This window comes from Cetorhinus maximus, chromosome 31 (genome assembly GCF_964194155.1).
Source record: "Cetorhinus maximus chromosome 31, sCetMax3.hap1.1, whole genome shotgun sequence".
Classification (NCBI taxonomy): domain Eukaryota; kingdom Metazoa; phylum Chordata; class Chondrichthyes; order Lamniformes; family Cetorhinidae; genus Cetorhinus; species Cetorhinus maximus.
Genome location: NC_135909.1, coordinates 14,712,595 through 14,736,801, shown reverse-complemented (window position 1 = coordinate 14,736,801; position 24,207 = coordinate 14,712,595). Strand labels below are relative to the sequence as shown.

The 24,207-nt window shown below is 43.8% G+C and overlaps 1 protein-coding gene and 2 non-coding genes across 3 annotated transcripts in view; 1 reads left to right on the top strand and 2 right to left on the bottom strand.

The window, feature by feature from the left end:
• LOC144670292 (histone H2AX-like) overlaps positions 1–24,207 on the top strand; it is a 297,255-nt gene that overhangs the window by 36,264 nt on the left and 236,784 nt on the right. The window lies entirely within an intron of this gene.
• trnat-agu (transfer RNA threonine (anticodon AGU)) lies at positions 9,976–10,049 on the bottom strand. The gene has a single exon. It is a non-coding gene; the product is annotated as a tRNA-Thr (tRNA).
• On the bottom strand, positions 10,918–10,989 carry trnaw-cca (transfer RNA tryptophan (anticodon CCA)). Its single transcript has one exon. It is a non-coding gene; the product is annotated as a tRNA-Trp (tRNA).

The window sequence follows — 24,207 nt, the reverse complement described above, 5'->3', positions numbered from 1 at the left end:
CCCCACAAATGGAAACATCCCTCTCAACATCTACCCTGTCAAACCCCCATCAGAATCTTATATGTTTCAACAGGATCTCTCATTCTTTGAATCTTCAATGGGGATCGGGCTTTCCTGCTGAAACATTCCCCATAAGACAGCTCCTTCATCCCAGGAATCAGTCTGGTCAAACTTCCCTGAACTATCCCCAATGCAATTATATCCCTCTTTAAATACAGAGACTCCAACATAACACAGGACTCTCGGTGTAGTCTCACCAATGCTGTGTCGCTGTAGCAAGACTTTCCTACTTTTATACTCCCCCACCCCCCCTTGGAATAAAGGCCAACATTTCATTTGCCTTCCTAATTACTCGCTGCAGCTGCACATTAACTTCTTGTGATTCATGTACAAGGAGATCTTGATCCCTCTGTACTGCAACATTCTGCAGTCTCTCTCCACAGTATTGAAGGAGGCCATTTGGCCTATCAAGTCAGCACTGGCTGTCTGAAAGAGCATTCTGCCTCGTCCCATTCTCCTCCCTTTTCCCCGTAACCTTGCACGTTCTTTTCTTTCAGGTAACAATTCAATTTCCTTTTGAATATCTCGAGCAAACCTGCCTCCACCACCCTTTCAGGAAGTTTGTTCCAGACTCCAACCACCCTCTGGGTGAAAAAACTTTTCCTCACATCACATCTACTCTTTTGGCCAATTATTTTGAATCTGTGCCCTCTAGTTCTTGATGTTCTCTTGAGTGGGAACAGGTTCTTATTTTTCACCCTCTCCATACCCCGCAGGATCTTGAACATCTCTATCAAGTCTCCTTTCAGCCTCTTTTCCAGGGAAAAGATCCCAATCTCTCCAACCTGTCCTCATAGCTACAGTTTTTTATGCCTGGAATCATTGTTGTGAATCTCCGCTGTACTCTCTCCAATTCCTTCACATGCTTCATTAAGTATGGCACCCAGAACTGGACACAGTACTCCAGATGAAGCCAAAAGAGTGTCTTATACAAGTTCAGCATGACCTCCTTACTCTTACACTCAGCGCCCTTATTAATAAAGTTTAAGATACTATATGCTTTAATACCTGCTCTCTCAACATGCCCCACCATCTTCAATGACCTATGTACATATACACTGAGGTCCCTCCGTTCCTGCACATCCTTTAGAGGCTATCCCTTTATTTTGTACTGTCACACCATATATTTCCTGTCAAAATGAATCACCTCACACTTTTGTGCATTGAACTTCAGCTGCCACTTGCCTGCCCAATCCACCAACGTGTCTATGTCCTTTTGAAGCTCAAGACTATCCCGATCGCAATTGACACCATTTCCAATCTTTGTATCACCTGCAAATTTTGAGATCATACCCTGCACACCACAGTCTAGGTCATTCATATATATCATTTGAATAATGTTTTGTTTTTCTGTTCTTCCCATCAAATTTTCCCACATTGTATTCCATCTGCCAAATGTTTGCCCACTGATTTAACCTTTCTATATCCTCTTGCAGACTCTTTGTGTCCCCCTCACAACCTGCTTTCCCACCTATCTATATATTGTCTGAAAATTCGGTGAAGCTCCCTCCATTCACCTGAGTCATTAATTTAGATTGTAAATAGCTGAGAACCCAGCACTGATCCCTGTGACTCTCTACTAGCTGCAGTTTGATCACTTGAAAGTGACCCACTTCCATAGAGTAACAGAGACTGACGGACGGAGAGTTAATTACACTCACATTATTATTGACAGAGAGTGAATTCCACGCTCATACAGCAACATATTGTTAATGCCACACTAAAATATGAAGCATAGAGAATGAATTCACTCTCAGACAAAGTAACAGAGATGGGCAGAGATAGAATTAATTCCACACTCTCGTGCAATAACAGTGACCTGGTTCACACTTGAAGAATTCATCTGACATGCATCATGCTTCATTATTTCATTATATGTTCTATTTTCCTCATCATTCATGGAGCCCTGGCTTTGGTTCCCCTCCCTTTCTGTATTCTGTATTCCTTTTCGATTCCTTCTTCATCTACTCCTATCTTATATGGTCCTACTTTCTTCTCTAGCCATTCCTCTTTTCCACTTACGTATACTGGCACCCAGTCTCCTGCCAGTTTAGTTCAAACCCTCCCCAACCACATGAGAGACCCTTCCCATGAGGACATTGGTCCCAGTCTTGTTAAGGTGCAACCTGTTCCATTTGAATAGGTGCCTTCTGTCCCAGAACTGGTCCCGATGTCCCAAGAATCTGAATCCTTCCCCCCTCCATCGAACTCAAGCCACATTTGATGCTCCCTATCTTCACATTTCTGTTCTCACTAGCACGTGGCACTGGCAGTAATTCAGAGATTACTCCCTTCGAGGTCCCACTTTTTAACTACCTCCCTCGCTGCTGCAATTCTGACTGAGGGACCTCAATACTTGTCCTCCCTGTGTCATTGATACTGATGTGTACCACAACCTCTGGCTCACTCCCTTCCCCCTGCAGAATATTCTGTACCCTCCCCGTGATGTCCTTTACCCTGGCCCCAAGGAGACAGCACACCATGTGGGACTCACAGTGAAGGTTACAGAAATGCCTGTCTGTCCCCCTGACTGTGAAATCTCCTATAACATCTGCATTTCTACTCTTTGCTGTTCCCTCCTGTGCAGTTTCTTGCTCATTGATGCCATGGTCTGGACTGCACTCCTTCAGGGTGTCACCATTCCCAGCAGTCTCCAATGCTGAATACCGGTTTGACAGTGGCACACACCCCGAAGACTCCTGCATTTCTTGCCTCTTCCTACTCTTCCGGATTGTCACTCATCTACTATCTTGAACTCTCTCTTTCCTTCTCGTGTGTTCCCTTCCTGTAACGTACGATCCAGGAAGCTGTCATCCTCCCTGATTCTCCACAGTGACTCCAGCTGCCCCTCAAGCTCGGAAATCCTGAGCTCGAGCTCAAGCAGCTGGAGACACTTCCTGCACATGTGGCCCCCAAGACAAATGAAGTGTCCTGAGGTTCCCACATGGGTCAGGAACTGCAAACAACAGGTCTCAGCTGCCCATCCACGATCTAAAACAAACCTCTATTCCCTCTTTTAGAATCCAGTTTGTACCTGGTTTAAACTATTAATTTTATGTAATGCCTCTTGACCTGCTCTGCACTAATACTCTCATTACACTTATACTTACTGTTGTACTTACCCTGATTGAAATGTTTAATTTTCCAGCTCCTAGTTTAAATCAAAGCCCTAATTTAGAGAAATCTGCACAAACCAACCAGCTCCCTTCTTTCCCCTGATATCATGCTTTGACTATTTATTATAAACATGGCCGGTTTGCTCCAACCCCTCCCTCACAGCTCTTTATCCCTCCCGCACCGTCGTCGCTGTCACTCTTCTCTTCTCTCCTTCTCTCTCTCGCTACTGTTCTGCCGCTGCTTTTTAACCATCGACCAGTCTCACTCAGGCTCGTCCACAGTCCCAAGTTTCTGACTGTTTAGGAAATTCTCTGATCTTTCTTTGCTCCAAGATGGGTGACCTCACACTTCCCCATGTTGACCACCATCGGCCACAGTTTTGTTCACTCACTAAATCTGTCAATGAGCCTTTGAAACTTGCTGCTCCCACCTACACTACTAACCATGTCACCCAACCTAGTGTCATCAGCAAACTTGTATATAGGCTGGAAGTTATTAGAATTTAAAATAAAACTTCAGGGAATGGGAACAGAACAGCCGGCTGACCTGACAGAGCATCAGATCTGTCTCAACCACTCTGAAAAACAACCGCTCGCCACCACTTTATCCTTTCTGTCCCTTATTCAATTTTGTATCCATGCTGCCACTGTCCTTTAATCCCATTTGCTTGAATTTCACTGACAAGTCTATTATGTGGGAGTTTTTCAAATGCCTTTGGAAGAGTGGAAACATATCATTAACCTTACTACCCTACTCTGAAACTTTGCCAAGAAATGTATTAAATATTTTTGGAGAGGATTTAAACTAGATTGGCAGGGGGATGGGAACCTGAGGGCGGATTCAGGTCGGAACAATTCAGAGCAGGGAGCGGGAGACAGAAAATTAGTGGGTGACCCTGAAAGACAGAAGAAGCAAAGGTTAAAATGTTTAAACACAGGAATTTGGCAAAGTTAAAAGGTATTTATTTCAATGCAAGGAGTAAAGCAAAGAAAGCCGATGAGCTGAGGGCACAGATGGATACGTGGTAGCATGATGATATTGCTATGACCGAAACTTGGGTTAAAGAGGTGCAAAAATAGCAGCTCAACATCCCTGGATAAAGGGATTTCAGGCAGGATATAGAGGGGGCTGAAAAAGTGGGGGAGCAGCATTATTTGTCGAAGAATCAATTACAGCTGTGAGGAGGGATGATATATCAAATGGTTCATCAAATGCGGCTAGATAGTTTGAGCTCAGAAATAAAAAGGCAGCAGCCACACTACTCAGAGTGTACGAGAGAACCCCAAACAGTGAGAGGGAGATAGAAGAGTAAATGTGGATGCAAATTTCTGAGTACAAAAACGTTGGGGGAAAAATAGTTTGGTACTTCAATTACTCTAATATCAACTGGGGTACGAACAGTATAATAGGCACAGAATTCTTGAACTGCATTCAGGGGAACTTTTTTGGCCAGCACGTAAGCCCAATGAGAGGGAGTGAAATTCTAGATTTAGTCTCAGGAAATGAAGCTGGCCAAGTGGATGAAGGTGCAGTGGGTGATCATTTTGGAGATAGTGACCATAATACAGTTGGATTTAATATAATTATGGAAAGGACAATGATAGAACAGGAGTGAAAGTTCTAAATTGGGGAAGACAAATTTTATGAAGCTAAGAGTTGACCTGGCCAAAGTGGACTGGTTGCAGCTACTTGAAGGGAATCAGTGTGACAGACCAGTGGGAGGCATTCAAGAGCGGGATTCTACGGGAACGATGTATACATGTCCCCACAAAGAAAAAGGGCAGTACTGCCAAATCTAGAGCCCCCTGGTTATCTAGGAGTATACAAGGTCAGTTAAAGCAGAAGACATACCCTTGTGTTTCAAAACCAAGTACGACTAAGTCAGCCCCAGTGAACGTGTTTAAGAAATCGCCCAATCCACAGCTACATGACTGGGGCAATTATGAGGTCATCCCCTGGCATATCACGTGAGAGCTGGAGGTGCAGGGGAGACGGTGGTGTAGTGGTATTGTCACTGGACTGGTAATCCAGAGACTCATGGTAATGTTCTCGGGAGTGGGGTTCGAATCCCACCATAGCAAATGGTAGAATTTAAATTCAGTAAATTTCTGGAATTAAAGCCATTGAACCAATGAAACTATTGCCGATTGTCATAAAAACGAATGTTCTTTAGGGAAGGAAATCTGCTGTCCTCACCTGGTCTGGCCTACATGTGATTTCAGACCCACAGAAACGTGGTTTACTCTTTTAAAAAACAGTGCCCTCTGAACAAGGGGTTGGGCAAAAAATGCTGCCCTAGCCAGCGATGCCCACATTCCAGGAACGAATAAAAAAAACCCACAAGGTATCACCACCAGATTTGTGACTGGATTCAAACCCCAACATCCTGTCACAATGACTTTTCAAGTAAAGCTGTCGGCTGCTTGAAAACACATCAGTTAAACTTTCTGCTTAACCACGAGGAGAACTCGGGAGACGTCTATTCAGAAAATAATTCAAAAACCTTGGAGATTGAAATCCTGTGAGGAAAAGTCAAGTTATTATTGAAAGCTCTGCTCAGAGAGCTTCATTGGACAGCAGAGGAATCAGGTGAAGAATCCAGGTAAATCGACAACAGCGAACAAGTCAACATCGAAACTGGATCAACTCCTGTGAAGGTCAATGAGTAAAAGCTGAGAGCTCTGTGCATCATCAGTTCATCAAGTAGAGATACAGCATTCTGTTTCGAATGTATTGATTAGGATTTACTGAACTGAATGGAGTCGACCGTCATTGCAGAACAAGAAATCATTTCGAGATTTGTTTTTTAAACTTCCAGTTTGTTCAGATATTGACATCAAATCAATTAAAATAACAGGGCAAATTAATTGTTAATTTAAAAACAAACCTGAATTGTGAATAAAGAAATTGGAACAATTAAATTACAAACAAGAACTCGAGTGGCCTGCGAGCTCAATTAGAGAAAGTGAATTGCAGAGTGAAGAGTTTAAAATGTGGATTTGTTGAGTGTGGGGATTAGGTGCAGACGGGGAAGGAGCCACTGTGTAATTTAAACTAAACGACAACAGCAGAAGTACAAAAGGGAAGGAGTGAAACACTCTAAATGACGAGAAGTTTAGTTAAACAGACAACTCATTTCAGTGAAATGTTGGGACAGCTGAGAGCTGTTGCCTACATATCCTGTGCTCAGTGGGAACTCCAAATCAGGCTGATGATAAATGTCAGATCCATAATACATTGGAAAACCAAGCAGAATACAGAAAGTACAGAGGAGAGCTGGAAAGGGAAATTAGATCAGCAGAGGAAGTCTATGAGAAAAGATCAGCAGTTAACGCAAGCAAAAACCCTGCAGACCTTTACCAACAAATGGAGAGTCACTGAAAGGGTGGCTGATTTGGAGATCCTATGGAGGCAGAGGGCATAGCTGAGGTACTAAATGAGAACGTTACATCTGCTATCACAAAACAAGCAAATGCTGCTAATGTCACAGTGATGGAGGAGCTGGTGGAGAATTTGGATAGGATGAAAATAGATAAAGAGGAAGCAATTACAAGGTTGGCAACCCTTACAGTAGAAAATTCACCCAATTCAGATGGGATACATCCTGGATTTCTGAGGGAAGGAAGGGTGAAAATAGCAGGGACTTGATCCACAATCTTTCAATTCTCCTTGGACATGGGAGTGAAGCCAGTGAACTGCAGGTTGCTAATGTTACATCTGTGTTTATAATGTATAGGAATAAACCCAGTAACTACAGACCAGTTAATCTAATGGCCGTGGTGGGGAAATGTTGAGAGGCAATAATCTGGGACAAGATCCATTGTCACTTGGTAGAACATGGGTTGATAAATTACAACCAGCACAGATTGGTTATCAGAATATCAGGACTGAAATAGAACCACAGGAAAGGTACAGCATAGAAAGAGGCCATTCAGCCCAATGTGTCTGTGCTGACCAAAAAAGAAAAAATAATTAAAAACCTGCTCATTAAAATCCCACCTTCCAGCACCCGGTCCATATCCTTGCAGGTTACAGTATTTTACGTGCAGATCCAGGTGCCTTTAAAATGAGTGGAGGGTTTCTGCCTCCACCACCAAACGAGGCATCGAATTCCAAACACCCACCACCCTGTGGGTGAAGATGTTTTGCCTCATGTCCACTTCTACCAATCACCTTAAACCTGTGCCCTCTGGTAATTGACCACTGTGCTCAGGGAAAAAGGACATCCCTGCCTACTCTATCTCGGCCCCTCATAGTCTTGTACACTTCAGTCAGGTCACCATCAGCCTCCTTAGTTCTAAGAAAAACAACCCCAGGCTATCCTATCTTACCCCATAGATGCAATTTTCAAGTCCTGGCAATATTCTTGTAAATCTCCTCTGTACTCTTCCCAGGGCAATAATGTCCTCCCTGTAATGTGGTGACGAGACCTGTGCACAAAATTCCAGCTGTGGCTGAACCAGTGTTTTATACAGTTCCATCATGACATCCCTGCTTTTGTGTTCTAAACCTTGTCCAATAAAGGAAAGCATTCCATATGCTTTCTTTACCACCTCATCCACCTGTCCTGCCACCTTCAGGAACCTGTGGATATGCACAAGGTATCTAACTTCCTCTACCCCTCCCAATAACCTATTTATTGTGTAGTTCCCTAGCTTTGTTTGCCTTCCCCAAATGCATTACTTCACACTTCTCTGGATTGAATTCCATCTGCCATTTTTCCGTCCACTCAACCAAACCATTGATATAATTCTGGAGACAAAAGCTATCCTTTTCACTATCAACTACAGGGCCAATTTTTGTGTCAAACTCCCCAAAGCCATCTACAAGGCACTCATTCCACAAACATTCATTCCCTCCACCACTGATGAACAGTGGCAGCATGTATCATCTACAATGTGCACTGCAGGAATTCACTAAGGCTCCTTAGGAAGCACCTTTCAACCCACAACCACTAACATCTAGAAGGACAAGGGCAGTAGGTGCATGGGACGCCATCAACTGGAAGTTCCCCTCCAGGCCTCTTACTATCCTGACTTGGAAATATATCGCTGTTCCTTCAATGTCGCTAGGTCAAAATCCTGAAACTCACTCCCTAACAGCACTTTGGGTGTGCCTACACCAGAGGGACTGCAGTGGTTTAAGAAGGCAGATCACCACCACCTTCTCAAGGGCAATTAAGGATAAACAATAAATGCTGGCTTAGCTAGCGACACCCACATCCCAAGAATGAATAAAGAAAGGGTAATATCCCAAGGTTGCATCCTGCCATTGTCACATTGCAACACCGCCTTGTGCTATTCCCCAAATGTTCTGGAATGGCAGCCCAAATCCCCCGACCGTTATCCTCCCTTCAGCCAACATTCTGTCCCTTGATTAAGTCCATCCTGAGAAGAGGTACTCGGCATTCCGAGTTCCTCTGCAGACATACAGTTGCTGCTAATGGACCAAAAGGCATAAAACCTGAAAGAAACCCTCTGGCACAGCCCTCTGAGCATATCTCCATTAGACCATGCAGACAATACCTGCTTCATAGATAACAATGGTGGGAAGTATAAGCAATTTCAGTGTCAGCATTCTGTAGAAATAGAGGATTCAAGATAAAACAGAATTAAAAATACTGAACAGATTCTCAGGGAACAGGACTCAAGTCAAAGTCGAAAAATCCCATGGATTTTTAGACGAAAGCTTTAACCACTGGACAATGGCAGCTGAAATCACCCCCCTTTTATACAGAGCAAAAATGTTCCTACACTGTTTCACTTTTGTTCAAGTTGTTTATAGTCAACGAAGAGAATAAACTGTCAGAGGGAATTTCCTTCATTTATGGAAACACCAACAACCGCCAGTTGTCAATCACTCAGCCCCATCAGACCCACCCACACTGACGGGAGCTTCCTGCATCCAGCACTGGCCCTGTCGCACTCACCAGCTGCTCACCCAGACCCCACTCTCACAAACACTGAACATGGCTACCCAACCCAGACTCGTCACCTCCACACTGACAGATACAACACGGTCACACTCTGCTTCAGTGAGATGAATGTCGCGAGCGGTTTCTTTTGAAGAAATTGTGGCTGATTAAGGCACTTTAAAATTCCTGATTATTTGTAGTGAATCCGTCACAAACCCCTTGGGATTTTCGTGGAGTGATACCTAACATCCCTCTTTGTGAAAGGCTATTTAAGTTAAATGATAATCTCTTTCGGTGAAGTAGGTTGTGAGGAGAATTCCTTGAAACGTTTACGTGTTGTCACGTTAACAACATGTAAACAATTGACACTTTTATTCACGAATAAAGTTAAACCAAATGTCCGCCCCGATGTTAGCTCAGAATATTCAGCATTTTAAATGGACTGGGAAACAGTTTAAACACACATCTTCAGTGAGTTCTCGGAAAACAGGATTCAGCAACTGATTGTTGCAGCGTTCATGCAGTCACCTGTTTTTATCTCTTCCTCTTATGAAGTTTGAATCCTCTCGCTGACCCAGTGATTTTTTTTCTTGTTCTGTTGTCTTGTTCTTCCAAAATCTCGATGTCAGTTTCTGAGCTTCAACTATTAAATAGAAAAGCGCCCATCTCTTCCAGTAGAAACGCACGAGGGAGTTTCTCAGTGCGAGTGACCAATTTCCACAAATCTCCTCTTTAGTCAAAGAAACGAAACTCTCCTTGCATTGAAAGAATAGAAGATAATCTATTGCACAAGGATGGACAATTTGAGCCAGCAATTCGGAAGTACTCACCCGAACCAAGCCATATTTTGCATAGGTCAGCTCAAAAACTTCGAAATTGGAATAAGGCTCTGCTAGGATTTGAACCCAGGATCTCCTGTTTACTAGACAGGCGCTTTAACCAACTAAGCCACAGAGCCAAGATTCATTCATAAATACTTTAATCACAGATCCAAACTTCAGGAGTTCCCGGAAAACAGGATTTAGTCATTGTTTTTTCCAGCGTTCATACAGTCACCTGCTTTAATCTCTCTTCCTCTTATTCCCCGGGATGATGTTTGAATTCTATCACTGACCCAGTGTTTTTTTCACTTGGTCTTCCAAAATCTCGATGTCAGTGTTCAATTGTGAAATAGAATTGCGCCCATCTCTTCCAGTATCAAGAGTCTCTCAGTGTGAGTGGCCTCTTCCCCCAAATGTCTTCCTCAGTCGCAGAAACGAAACTCTGTTCTTGTGTTAAAATCTTTGCAGCTGTTCAACGATACAGGGAAAGACTATTTTAAACTACAATTCTAGAACAAAGGCAGATTTCGCCCTGTTATGACGGCAGTGCGTAATCGCACAGATCAGTTTCAACGAAATAAGGCGCTGCTGGGATGTTTTTTTTTACAGCCAAATGCCCTTGTTGCTAGTTTTCCTCATTTATCTGGGTTGGAGACTGACACCATTATACTCTGTAGCTAGGTTATTTCATGATTAACAAGTCCTGGAGTGGGATTTGAACCTCGGACCTCCAGCTTCGAGGTAGGAGAGCTACCCATTGAGCCACTCTCAGCAAGTGCTTAAAAAGGTGGTATCTACTCACTGGAATTTCAGCCTTGATTCTTATGCTGAAGTCCAAGAGTGGGACTTGAATCCACAACTTTGGAATTCAAAGGCAAGAGTGCTACCAAGTGAGTCACAGCTGATACTGGCACAGACATCTATCGAAATTGCTTTTGAAATTAACCTGTTCGCCAAGATCCCCGCAAAATGATTACATGTTGCCACTTGAGCAGTAAAGCTTTTTGAGCTTGACGTGATTTGAACACGCAACCTTCTGATCTGGAGTCAGACGCGCTACCGTTGCGCCACAAGCCCATGTGTTGAAGATGGTATCGTACTACTCCTAGATTCGCTTCTTTACACCTTGATTATACTCCGGGTATTGGAATTTTGCTTAATCCCCATTTTCCCTCCGTTCTGTCAGGTCAGTGATTAATTTCAACTGTTTTCTAGGCTGTCTGCTGTTTAAGTATTTCCCAGACATTACTTATACTTTTTGCTTCTAACTTCTGCTTGATACAAAGTGCCCCGGAATATATGAAGGACAAATACAGAACTCTGCCAACTCCGAGTGACCTCGAAACAGCAACCTTGAATTTAATCGCTGAATCCACAAACCAATACCGACGCTCACACTGCTGCTGCATTGAGCTTGTGTCAGAAACCCTGAACTCGGGTGTCACTGAGTGACGGCTTCGTTTGCGGCCAACGCCGCGCACGCGCATGGATGCGCGTCCGCCATCTTTATTGGGGGCAATGTGCAGCAAGGCGCATGCGCACTCATCGTTGATGTGCTCTGGGTTACAAAATTCACGCTTTTCACAACCACTCCATCCGCAGCTCAGCACAAACCTCACAGACAGGGCTAGAAAGAGCAAATGGGACCCACTCTGTTCCCCCATTCTCACCCCACCCCCCAATTAAAATGACATGGTGGCGCCTTTTTAAAAAATATATCAAAGGATGAAATGTCGAAAGTAATTTCTGGCGGGAGAGAGAAAGTGGGAGAGAAAGGGAAATGACCGCGGCCCCAGTGCCGGCCCGCCGCGAGGTTCAGGAATCGCGGGATTGTTTGAAATTTCCGGCCAGCCATTTCATTCGTTCAGAAAGATGGTCCGTGTGAAATATTTCCAGACCATATCCCACATGATTCTCGTCAGCATGAAAATTCACCGCGGAAATAGCGAAAGATACACACATTTGATCAGGTCATGATTTACATCACTCACACCTTAAACATGAGGTCCCTGATGAAATCACGATGACTTGGAATTTCTCCGAAAATGTCAGCTGACCTCAGGGACTGGCAGAATTGCATTACCCACGTGATTGGCGAGGCGCAACCACAGGCCCAGCTGGCGAGTGGCGCAAACTGATATCACTGCTTCTGATCTTCACCAGAACAAAGTCAGATGTAACATTGTTTAGCAAACACATCGAGAGATGTAACAATCTTATTTATTCCAAAATTCATTCCATTCCGCTTTAATACTGGGTGGCTTTAATTCTTATTTCACACACCCTTCTGAGAATTGCAATGCTCTTTATTAAAATGTGCTTTTTATGTCATTTCATGTGTTAATTCCTAAGAGCCCTTTAATGTTTGGAAGAAAAATCAGAACCTTCAGCTGCCAAGTAAAAACATGGTTTTCAGGGAGTTCCACCAGATTTCCGTTTAAAAGGATCACGACAAGACTCAAGCCTGCAATCTTCTGAGACCTTAATCAACACCGAAGTCAGGTATAGTCATACTCATGGAATGATACCTGACAGATCATGTCGCGGAGGTGGCGGCACAGGGTCAACGTCCATCACCAAAAGTGGCTCGGAACGACCAGCACAGGGCGAGCTGGCCGAGTCCTAAAGGGCATTCATGTTGACATTCACAATACAAGTATAGTATATCTACAGGCCCCCATTTATCCACTCAACACGTTGCCCTTTAAAATAACTCTAATAAATGGGTTAAACATGATTTTCCTATCACAAAACCATTCTGACTCTTTCCGATTACCTTGAAAGAGAGTATTTAATAGTATTGGCAGGAGTGACTACCACACAGTCCTTGTGGAGACAAGGTCCCATCTTCACATTGAGGATGTGCTCCATTGAGCTTGGTGGCACTAACACCGTGCTAAATGGGATCAATTTGGAACACATGTAGCAACTCAAAATTGGGCATCAACAAGCTGCTGTGGGCCATCAGGAGTAGCAGAATTGTAGTGGAACACAATTTGAAATCTCAAGGCTCAGCATACCCGCCCCCCACTACCGACTCTGCCATTGCCATCAAGCCAGGTGATCAACCTTAGTTCAATGAAGTGTGAGGAGGGCAAGCTAGAAGCAGTACCAAGCATACCTAAAAATGAGGTGTCAACCTGGTGAAGTTATAATACAGAGCTACCTGGTACCAAACAGCAAAGGCAGCAAGTGATAGGCAGAGCTAAGTGAGTCCAAAACCAACAGATCAGATCCGTGCCCTGCAGTCCTGCCATATGCAGTCATGAATAGTGGTGGACAATTAAACAACTCACTGGAGGAGGAGGCACCACAAATATCCCCATCCTCAATGATAGAGGAGCCCAGCATATCATTGCAAATGACAATACTGACACATTCACAAATATCTTCAACCAGCGTTCCAAGTGGATGATCCATCTCGGCTGACTTCTGAGGGCCCCAGCAATACAAAGGCCAGTTCTCAGTCAATTTGATTCACTCCACATATCAGGAAATGGCTGAAAGCACTGGGCACGGCAAATGCAATAGCCCCTAAAGACATTCTGGAAATAGTACTGAAGACTTGTGTTCCAGAACTTAATATGCCCCTAGCCAAGCTGTTCAAGTACAGCTGCAACACTGGCATCTACCCGGATATGTGGAACATTTCTAAGGTATGTCCTGCACACATAAAGCAGGACAAATCCAACCCGGCCAATTACCGCCCCATCAATCACTCTCCATCATCAGTAAAGTAATGGAAGAGGTCATCAACAGTGCAATCAAGTGGCACTTGCTTAGCAATAATCTACTCACTGATGGCATGCCTGGGTTCTGCCAGGGACACCGAGCTTCTGATCTCATTATAGCTTTTGTTCAAAAATGGACAAAGGAGCTGAACTCCAGAGGTGAGGAGAGATTGACTGCCCTTGGCATCAAGGCCACATTTGAGTGAGTGTGACATCAAGGATCCCTAGCAAAGCTGGAGGCAATGGGAATCAGGGGGAAATCTTTTCACTGGTTGCAGTCTAATCTAGCACAAAGGAAGATGATTGTGGTTGTTGGAGGTCAATCCTCTCAGTTCCACGACATCACTGCAGGACTTCCTCAGGGCAGTGTCCTAGTCCAACCATCTTCAGCTGTTTCAACCATGATGTTTCTCCCACCATAAGGTCAGTAGTGGGCATGTTCGCTGATGATTGCGCATTGTTCAGCACCATTTCTGACTCTTCACTTCACTTACTCCTTTTCCTGTTTAAATATCTGTAGAAACTCTTGCTTTCCATTTGTACATTTCTAGCTAGATTGCTCTCATTTCCCTAATTTCTTTCTTCTGATTAACCTTTTAGTCATTTTCTGCCTTCATTATATTTCTGACCAATCTTCTGGCCTGCCATTCATTTAAAAAAACAGCGTGGACAGCGGCGAGACTTCATTTTAAAAAGAGCAGTGAGCGGGAAGACTTCATTTTAAAAAGAGCAGAGAGCGGGGAGACTTCATTTTAAAAAGAGCACGGAGAGCAGGGAGACTTCATCGAAAAAAGAGCACGTAGAGTGGAGAGAGTTAATCTAAAATAGAGCAATGATACTTCATTTTTCTAAAAAAAAAAGCAAGGAGACTTCCTTGAAAAAGATCGCGCAGAGCGGGGAGACTTCATTTTAAAAGAGTGGGGAAGTGGGAGATTTCATTTTAATAAGAGAGCGAAGAGCAGGGAGACTCCATTTGAAAAAGAGCTGGTGGGATTTCATTTTTCAAACAACGCGGAGGCTTCATTTTAAAAAGAGCGATTATACTTAATAATGAAAAGAGCGGGTAGGCTTAATTATAAAAAGAATGGGGAGACTTCATTTAAAAAAGAGTTCTGAGAGTCAGGGGACTAATTTTTTTAAAGCGCAATGAGTGGGGAGACTTCATTTTAAAAAGCCCGGGGAAACTTTGTTTCAAAAAGAGGGCGGATGGAGTTCATTTTAAAAACGGAGCTGGAAGCGCAATGACTAAATTTTTTATAAGAGCGCGAAGGGCGGGAAGACATCATTTTAAACAGAGCGCACAGAGCGGGGAGACTTCATTTCAAAAAGAGCGCACAGAGCGTGGAGACTTCATTTCAAAAAGAGTGCAGGATGCGGGATATTTCATTAAAAAGAGCGCACAGAGCGGGGAGACTTCCTGTGAGACCAGCGGCTGTGTGACATCATGAACCACAACCGAACGCGAGTGCAGGGAAAGCAGCTGATCGATTAGAAGGATTAGTGAGTTTCTCGTCTTTAAAATAAAAGTTAGGTCTTTAGTTTGTGTTTAGGTCTTTCATCCTTTTTTCTCTTAAAAATACTTTGTTCATCATAAGATCCATACTTGTGTAAAAAAATACAATAAAGTGTAAAGAGCGGGGAATTCTTGAAGTGTGAAGGGCAGAGATACTAGAGTAATTAATTAATAAATTGAATAGAATATAATAGTGATGGCAGGGTGGTTGGTGTGTTGCTGCTGCAGCATATGGAACCTGCTGGACACCAAGGTGATCCAGAGCAAACACATCTGTAGTAAGTGCTTACAGATTGATGAACTTTGGATCTGAGTTGAAGAGCTGGTGTCCGAGCTGCAGACATTGTGCTACATCAGGGAGGGGGAAAGTTACCTGGACACTTTGCCCCAGGAGGTGGTCACACCCCTCAGATTAGTTAATTCAAATTTGGTCTGTGATCAGGGACAAGAGGGTGTGACTGCTGGTGAGACAGGTATGGGGACCCAGGAGGTGGCATTCAAGGAGCCTCGGCTTCTGCAATTGTCCAACAGTAATGAGGCTCTTGCAAACTGTGTGGATGAGAGCAGGGACTGCAGGGGAGTATGAGTGAACTGACCACGGCACTGTTGTACAGGGAGCCATTCAAGTGGGGGCAGGAAATAGGAACGTATTAGTGATAGGGGACAGTCAAATCACGGGGATATATAGTGTTCTCTGCAGCCATGAGCATGAGTTACAAAGGCTGTGTTGCCTGCCCGGTGCCAGGGTTAAGGAAATCTCGTCAGGGCTGGGGAGGAACTTGGAATGGGATGGGAGGGGAGGGATCGAGTTGTTGTTGTCCATGTTAGTACCAATGTCACTGAAAGGATTAGAAAGAAGGTTCTGCGAAACAATTTGAACAGTTAGGAGCGCAATTTAAAAAGAAAGGAACCTCCCAAGGAATATTGTTTTATTACTACCTGAGCCATGGGCAAACTGGCATAGGGTAATTAAAGTCAATGAGTTAAATGTGTGGCTGAAAGGTTGGTGTGAAAGGAATGGCTTTCCATTCATGAGGCACTGGCACCAGTACTGGGTAGAAGGGCGGTGGTTCCGGTGGGAGAAGCTTCACTTGAATCGTTCTGGGACCAATGTCCTGGCAAAACGAATAACTAGGGCTGCAGAGAAGACTTTATATTAAATAGAGGGGGGAAGTGGGATAGGGTGGTGAGGGTTCTAGAGAGGGAATGTATAGGCTTACAAAGTAAAAGGATATGGCAAAATTGTAGGGCAGCTATTAAGGCAATAATTCCCAGAGTGTGACAGGAAGAGACAGAGTCAACAAACATAAAAAAAACAGCAGGACATAGGGTCAAAGGGGGAAAAATGGTAAAAAGGCAAAATCAATGCCTCTTTACTTAAATGCATGTAGTATTCAGAACATGATAAATGAATTAACAGCACAAATAGACGTTAATATGCATGATCTTATAGCCATTATGGAGACATGGTTACAAGGAGATCAAAGCTGGGAACTAAATATCCAAATGTATGTGCCTTTTCGAAAGGACAGGCAGGAAGGAAAGGGTGGTGGGGTAGCTTTGTTAGTGCGAGATAGAATAAGTACAATGGCAAGAAATGATCTAGGATCAGAAGTAGAATCCATTTGGTTGGATGTAAGATATAACAAAAGGAAGAAGACGCTGGTGGGAGTAGTCTATAGGCCCCAAACAGTAGCTATACCGTAGTACAGAGAATAAATCAGAAGACAATGAAGGCATGTAAAAAAAAGGCTGTACATTAATCTTGGGTGACTTTAATCTTCATGTAGATTGGGAAAATCAAATTGGCCAAGGCAGCCACGAGCATGAATTCATAGATTATATTCGGGACAGTTTCCTAGAATAATATTTTGATGATCCAACCAAAAATCCAGCTGTTTTAGACCTGGCAATGTGTAATGAGGCAGGTCTAATAAATGGTCTCAGAGTAAGAGATCCCCTAGGAAGCAATGATAATAACATGGTAGAATTTAGAATTTGAGAGTGAGAAACTTGGGTCAGAAACAACTGTGCTTAACTTAAATAAGGGTAATTACAAGGGAATGAGGGAAGATTTGGCTGGGTAGGACTAGGAAAGGAGTTTACCAGGAAAGACAGTTGAGGAACAATGGCGGACATTTAAGATAATAGTGTCTGGCTCACAACAAAGATATATCCCAGTGAGGAAAAAGGATTCTTGGAAGGGAATAAAGCAACTATTGTTAATCAAGCAAGTTAACAATAGCATCAAATTGAAAGAAAAAATATATAATGTGGCAAAGATTAGTGGTAAGCAAGAGGATTGGGAAAGCTTTAAAAATTAACAAATGATGATCAATAAAGAGGGAGAAAATAAACTTTGAGGGTACACTAGCGAGTAACATCAAAACAGACAGTAAGAGTTCCTTTTAATACACAAAAAGGAAGAGAGAGGTCAAAGTGAACAAAGGCCCCTTAGGGAATGAGGCTGGGGTAATAATAATGGGGAACCAGGAAATGGCAGACGAGTTGAATAAATATTTTGGATCAGTCTTCACAGTAGAAAACACTAATAGCATTCCAAAAATACTAAATAATCAAGGGGCAAAAAAGGCGGGGGTGGGGGGAATAAATACAATAACTATCAATAGAGGAAAAGTACTAGGGAAACGAATAGGGCTCAAGGCTGATAAGTCCCCTGGGCCTGCATGCTTGCATCATAGGATATTAAAGGAAGTAGCTACAGAGACAGTGCATCCACTGGAAGTAATCTTCCAAGAATCCTTGGACTCTGGAAGCGTCCCAGAGTATTGGAAAACTTCCAATGCAACACTCTTATTCAAAAAGGGAGGGAGACAAAAACAGGTAACTATAGGCCAGTTAGCTGAACAACTGTCACTGGGAAAATGTTAGAGTCTATTATAAAGGATGTAATAGCAGAGCATTTAGAAATGAACAATATAATCAATCATGTCAGCATGCTTTCATGAATGGGAAATCATGCCTGACAAATTCATTAGATTTTTTTGAGGAGATAACAAGCAGGATAGATGAAGACGAACCAGTATATGTAATATATTTGAATTTCCAAATGGCATTTGATAAGGTACCGCATGTGAGGCCAGATGTAGATAGGTTGATTCCCCTGGCTGGTGGGTCCAGAACCAGAGGGCACAGTGTCAGAATAAAGGGCAGGCTACTTAAGACTGAGGTGAGGCGGAATTTCTTCAGTCAGAGGGAGGTGAATCTTTGAAATTCTCTACCCAGGAGGTCTGAAAGCCCGGATCTGTCACCTGGAGTTAATACCTGTGCTCTGACAGATAAATTATACAATTTCGAGTTTCCTAGTATTTTCTGGCCACATTTTCTGCTGAAAGGTGACACTTTATTTGCTGGGCAGTTTAAGGACCCTCTATGAAACTCACTCACTAAACATTCAAATGTGACAGTGTTTATTGCATGGGGCTTCCATTTATTCAGACACAGATCTGTGATAACAGTAGCTTGGGTTGGGATGTGATTCAGACCCACAGTTTTCTGATCTGAAGTTCGATGTATTCCTGTGTGACATAAGAATTTGCTAACTTTTTCTGCGTGGTGTTGTTCAATGGCATCAAGGGCGGAGATGTGTCACCGATCCCTCGGCCACAGTTTTGTTTTTTGCAGTTTCTAGTAAGGGAGAACCAGTTGCAGACATGGGCGACAAAGTATGTGAATATCTTTATCTTGTTTTCGGAGAAGGCACTAAAACATTCACCACTGTCAGCAGCGCAGGACTTTACCAAATTCTGGATAAAATTGACTGTCCATCAAATCTCCTCCATCCTTTCATTACAACATGCACTGTACTGTACAGTTTGACGGCACCACTTCCAACAGCTTCAGGGTGAAGAATGGAGTGAAATGAAGAATGGGTTGTTTCCTTGCCCCACTTTGTTTAGTATTTAATTTTCTCATGATCCTGCCCTTTGCCATCCCTGCAGGTTTCCTGCATAACAGGTCAGATAGCAAACCGTTAAATTGTCCCAGTTGAAAGTGAAGGCAAAGATACAGCAGGTCTTGATCAGAGAACTCCTCTATCTGATGATACCACACTCATCGCCAACAGGGATTCTCAGCTACAAAGAATCATGGATTGTACTTCCCATGCCTGTAACTTGTTCTCCCCAGAATACTTACGGTAGAATGTATAATATGAGGAATAAGTGTCCCGTGGTGCAGCACAGGAGCGTCACTGCTTCTCTGGGTTCGAGTCCCACCCTAGGACTTGATGGCCAAACAGGTTGATCATCAATCTGTAAATCATTCCAATACGCCTATGGCATGCAGGAAGAGATGGAGAGTCTCCTGGTTGGCAATGCTTGGTGCAGAGTTGTGCACCTCAATTTCTTGCCACGAGCGCCCTGATTCAGGGGGAAAACAAGCTAGCCATAGAAACAGATGTAAGCACTTGTTTTGTCTTCCCCAGACGCCACTGGGCATGGGAAGAGAAATGAGGGAAGAACAAGTATAAAATGGGGATATCAAGTCAGATAATAATGCAGCTTCAGGCCAATGGCTTCTGATGAAACAATTCATACATTACTTTCGGATGGCAGCTGTTCATCCGTCTGCCATTCACATCATCATCAGACAAATCTTTCATTTCTTTACTTGTCTCTTTACTACTCTCTTTAGCCTTGCACCAGCAACTCGCTTATATTTTAAACTGTCCTGCCCTCCACGCTACTTTGGAAATGATAAGACAACAGGTTATACCGGATATTGTAATGAATGACGACCCACAATAAATTAATAATATGACAATGAATGAACAGCTAGCAATAAGTGACCACAAAATGTTAGTGGTAGACATTCAATTCGAGTCTAAAGTTCACACACATGTCACAGTTTTCACCTTAAGTAAGGCCGATAAGGACGGAATGAGTGGTAATCTGAACACGTTAAATCCCAATCAGCATGCAAAACAAGACAGGGAACAATCGGAGGCTCTCAAAGAAGTATTTAGTGCAATATGTATCTATACAATCCCGAAATGAACGAATACAAACGAAACTACACTTTAACAGTTCATGGTGATATTTGGGGACGGGATTCCATGTTTTTAACCAGTGATTAAGAAATCATGGTGATGTCTGTCCGAATAATTATTAACTGCGTCTTTGTGAAAATGTTGTCTCCGTTTTGCTGACGTTCTTGTATTTCTGAATGATACTTGTTACAGGGAGGACGCTGCTGTTCAAATAAACATGGTGAATTACTGTCAGATCGTGTAGATCTGACATTTTCTGACAAATATGTATAAACTGCACTATACTGTTTCCATCTAAGGGAATAAATTTTACTTTACAGATAATCCTCAAGTGCAGGAGAACAGAAGAAGGGCAGCTGCCAATGTCAGGTCTTTTGGAGAAAACGGTTGCGAGAAAGTTGAAAGCCTGAGCTGGTGTGTGTTTGCAGCATTTACAGTTTGTGTCCTTGCGTAAATAAAAACAATTTGAGATTGCAGATTGAAGTGTTGACTGGGCGTAATAAACTGATACAAATATTCTGTCAATAAAAGTGATTGAGTGTTGCATCAAATGCTATCCTTTGGTGTCAATGGGAATACAAATAGTAGAGAATGGTTTTGATCCAGTGATCTCTGAGCTACAGACCGATCACGACTCAGCTGCACCATTCTGCGAGATAAGGGCTCCAGCGTACAGCCCATGATTGTTTAGTGGTAGCTGGGCAATTTTTTTTTAAGTCAGTAAGTTGTGGTGATTTGGAATGCGCTGCCTGAAAGCCTCGAACTGAATGTCGGCCACTAAAACTTTGTGGTCACTTTTTGCTAGATGTTCATTCATTGTCATATTATTAATAGATTGTGAGTCGTTATTCATTACAATATCTGGTAGAACCTGCTGTCTTGTTGTTTCGAAAGTAGTGTAGAGGGCAGGAAAGTTTAAATGACAAGCGAGTTGGTGATTCAATTGTACATTTAAAAGGGAATTGGAATACAGAAATGACAATAGTTTCAGGCTGATCTGAAATGATCAGAGGAATGGGACAGGGCCCAGACTCTGAGTCGAATGGCCTCTGTCTGAGTTGTTGTTGAATGAAATGTCGGACAGAAATAACCAGAATGCTCAGCGGCTCGGAAAGCGGCCTCTCGCCATCAGAAAGGCCACATAGCGCAGGCGTAGAAAAGTCCCGCCCCCGGAGGTGCCTGCTTGCGTGGAGCATGCGCATTGTGGCTCCTGGAAGCTGAGCCGGGGGTGACCGAGTCTCAGCGGCTCTCAGAGCCCGAATCGGAGCCGCCAGGATCGGCAGACGTGCGGCGAGAGAGCTGGGCGGGCGGCACCATGAAGCCGATGGTTGTTGCAGACTGAAGGTCAGTGAGATGAAACATTGAGCTCAACAATTTCAGACCGTAAACTCCGTTCTTCATTTTGTTTCCTTTGCTTGTTTCGTTTTATTTTTTCAGTTCGCAGCTCAGCTGCTCCAGGCACAGGTTTTGTTTCTTTGCTTCTTTTCTTGCCCCATCTCCATTCCCTTTGGCCCTGGAGACTAACTTTTCTGCCACTCAACCTCTCCTGTCTTCCACCCGGTCACAAACCTTCCTTTTGTCCTTGTCCCACACACCCCTGGTTTCCAACCTATTCCATCTCTCACTTTTCCCAGTCCTGGTGAAAGGTCACAGCTGAAACACTAACTCTGTTTTTCTCAGGACACAGATGCTGCCTAATCTGCTGAGTTTTCATTTCCAACATTTTCTGTTTTAATTTAAGATTTCCATCATCGCTTCCGTATTCTGCTTTTTGATGAGCACAGAGCTGAACCCCGTCAGAGTCAACACCTTCAGAAGAGAGAGTGGAGAGATGGTGCCGGAGGGAGGGCTTTGGATTTCTGGGGCATTGGTACTGGTTCTGGGGAAGGTGGGATCTGTACAAACCAGACAGTCTACACCTGAATAGGACTAGGACGAGTGTCCTTTAAGGGTGATTTGCTAGTGTTGTTGGGGAGGGTTTTAACTAGGTTGGCGGGAGGATGGGAACCTGAAGGCAGATTCAGGTCGGACAAATTCAGAGCAGAGAGCGGGAGACAGCAAATTAGCGAGTGTCTCTGAAAGACAGAAGAAACAAAGGTTAAATGCACAGGGATTTGGCAAAGTTAAAAGGTATTTATTTAAATGCAAGGAATTTAGCAAAAAAGCCAATGAGCTGAGGGAAAAGATAGTCATGTGGCAGCATGATATCATTGCTATAATGGAGACTTGACTTAAAGAGGGCAAAAAATGGCAGCCCAACATCCCTGGACATAGAGTTTTCAGGCAGGGTAGAGAGGTGCCTAAAAAGGTGTGGTGGGGTAGCATTACTGATTAAATAATCAATTACTGCTGTGTGGAGGGATGAAATATAAAATGATTCATCAAATCGTGCTTGCATATGAGCAGGAGAGAGACCTCATCCAGAGTGAGGCACAGCCAGAGTGAGTGTGGGTATTGGCAATTTGGTGCACAGTGGGAATTCGGTGCAGAGTGGAAGAGGTGTTCTTGCATTTTTTCTTTGCTTTCCAACTTCTTAAATCTTCAGAGAGTGGTCTTGCCCTGCTGCAGCAGTAGAGGCTACAAGGGAGAGGAGTGACTGGTAAGTAGTGGGTAAGGTCAGGTAAGTATTTACTACTTTTATCACTTACAGTTTAAGGTCTTTTTGTGGTTTATAGTTTGTATATTCTGTAGTAACGAGGATCAGGAAAGAAGGGCCCTAGAGTAATTGATTTAAAAGGCTTAATTTAAAGGGATAAGTCATGGCAGGAGAGCTCAAAGTCATGGTGTGCTCCTCGTGCTCCATGTGGGAAGCCGGGAACATTTCTAGTGCCCGGGACCAGCATGTGTGCAGGAAGTGTGTCCAGCTGCAGCTCCTGGAAGCTCGGGTTTCAGAGCTGGAATGGCGGCTGGGGACACTGTGGAGCATCTGCGAGTCTGAGAGCATCGTGGATAGCACGTTTATAGAGGGGGTCACACCGCAGCTGAAGGGACTTGAGAAAGGAAGGTAATTGGTGACCACCAGGCAGTCCAAGAGAAACAGGCAGGTAGTTCAGGAGTCCCCTGGGGTCTTGCTTGCAAATCCATTTTGGAGGCTGTTGAGGGTGCTGGTCCCTTCAGGGAGTGCAGACAGAGCTTAGTTTCTGGCACCACAAGCAGCCTGCCTGTACAGGAGGGGAGAAAGAGAGGAAGAGCAAAAGTAATAGGGGATACTATTGTCAAGGGAACAGATAGGCGTTACTGTGGCCGTCAGCGTGACTCCAGGATGGTGTGTTGCCTCCCTGGTGCCAGGGTCCGGGATGTCACTGAATGGCTGCAGGGCATCCTGAAGGGGGGCGGTGATAAGGCAGAGTTCATGGTACATGTTGGTACCAATGACATAGGTAGAAAGAGGGATGAGGCCTCGCATCAAGAATTCAGGGAGTTAGGCAGTAGACTGAAAATCAGGACCTCTCGGGTTGTAATCTCTGGATTACTCCCAGTGCCACGTGCTAGCAAGCACAGAAATAGGAGAATAACGCAGATGAATACGTGGCTTAAGAGTTGGTGCAGGAGGGAGGCTTTTAGATTCCTGGATCATTGGGACTGTTTCTGAGGAAGGTGGGACCTGTACAAGCGGGACAGTCTACATCTGAATCTGAGTGGGACTAACATCCTTGCGGGCGGGTTTGCTAGTGCCGTTGGGAGGAGTTTGAACTAATTCAGCAGGGGGAGGGGACACAGAACATTAGCAGAATAGGGACACATCATATTACAGTAAAACAATCAAGTCAGAGGGAATACAGCTGCATTAAGTTTCAGCGGAGTAAGGCAAGGCTGGATGGCCTTACTTTAATGCCAGGAGTATTACAGGTAAAACGGATGAGTTAAGGGTGAGAATTGACACATGGAATTGTGATATAATAGTCATCACTGAGACGTGGTTGAGAGAGGGGCAGGATTTGCAGCTCAACATTTCAGGATATAGAATCTTCAGGCGAGACGGGGAGGGGGTAAAAGAGGCGGAGGCATTGCATTATTAGTTAAGGAGTCAGTTAATGCAG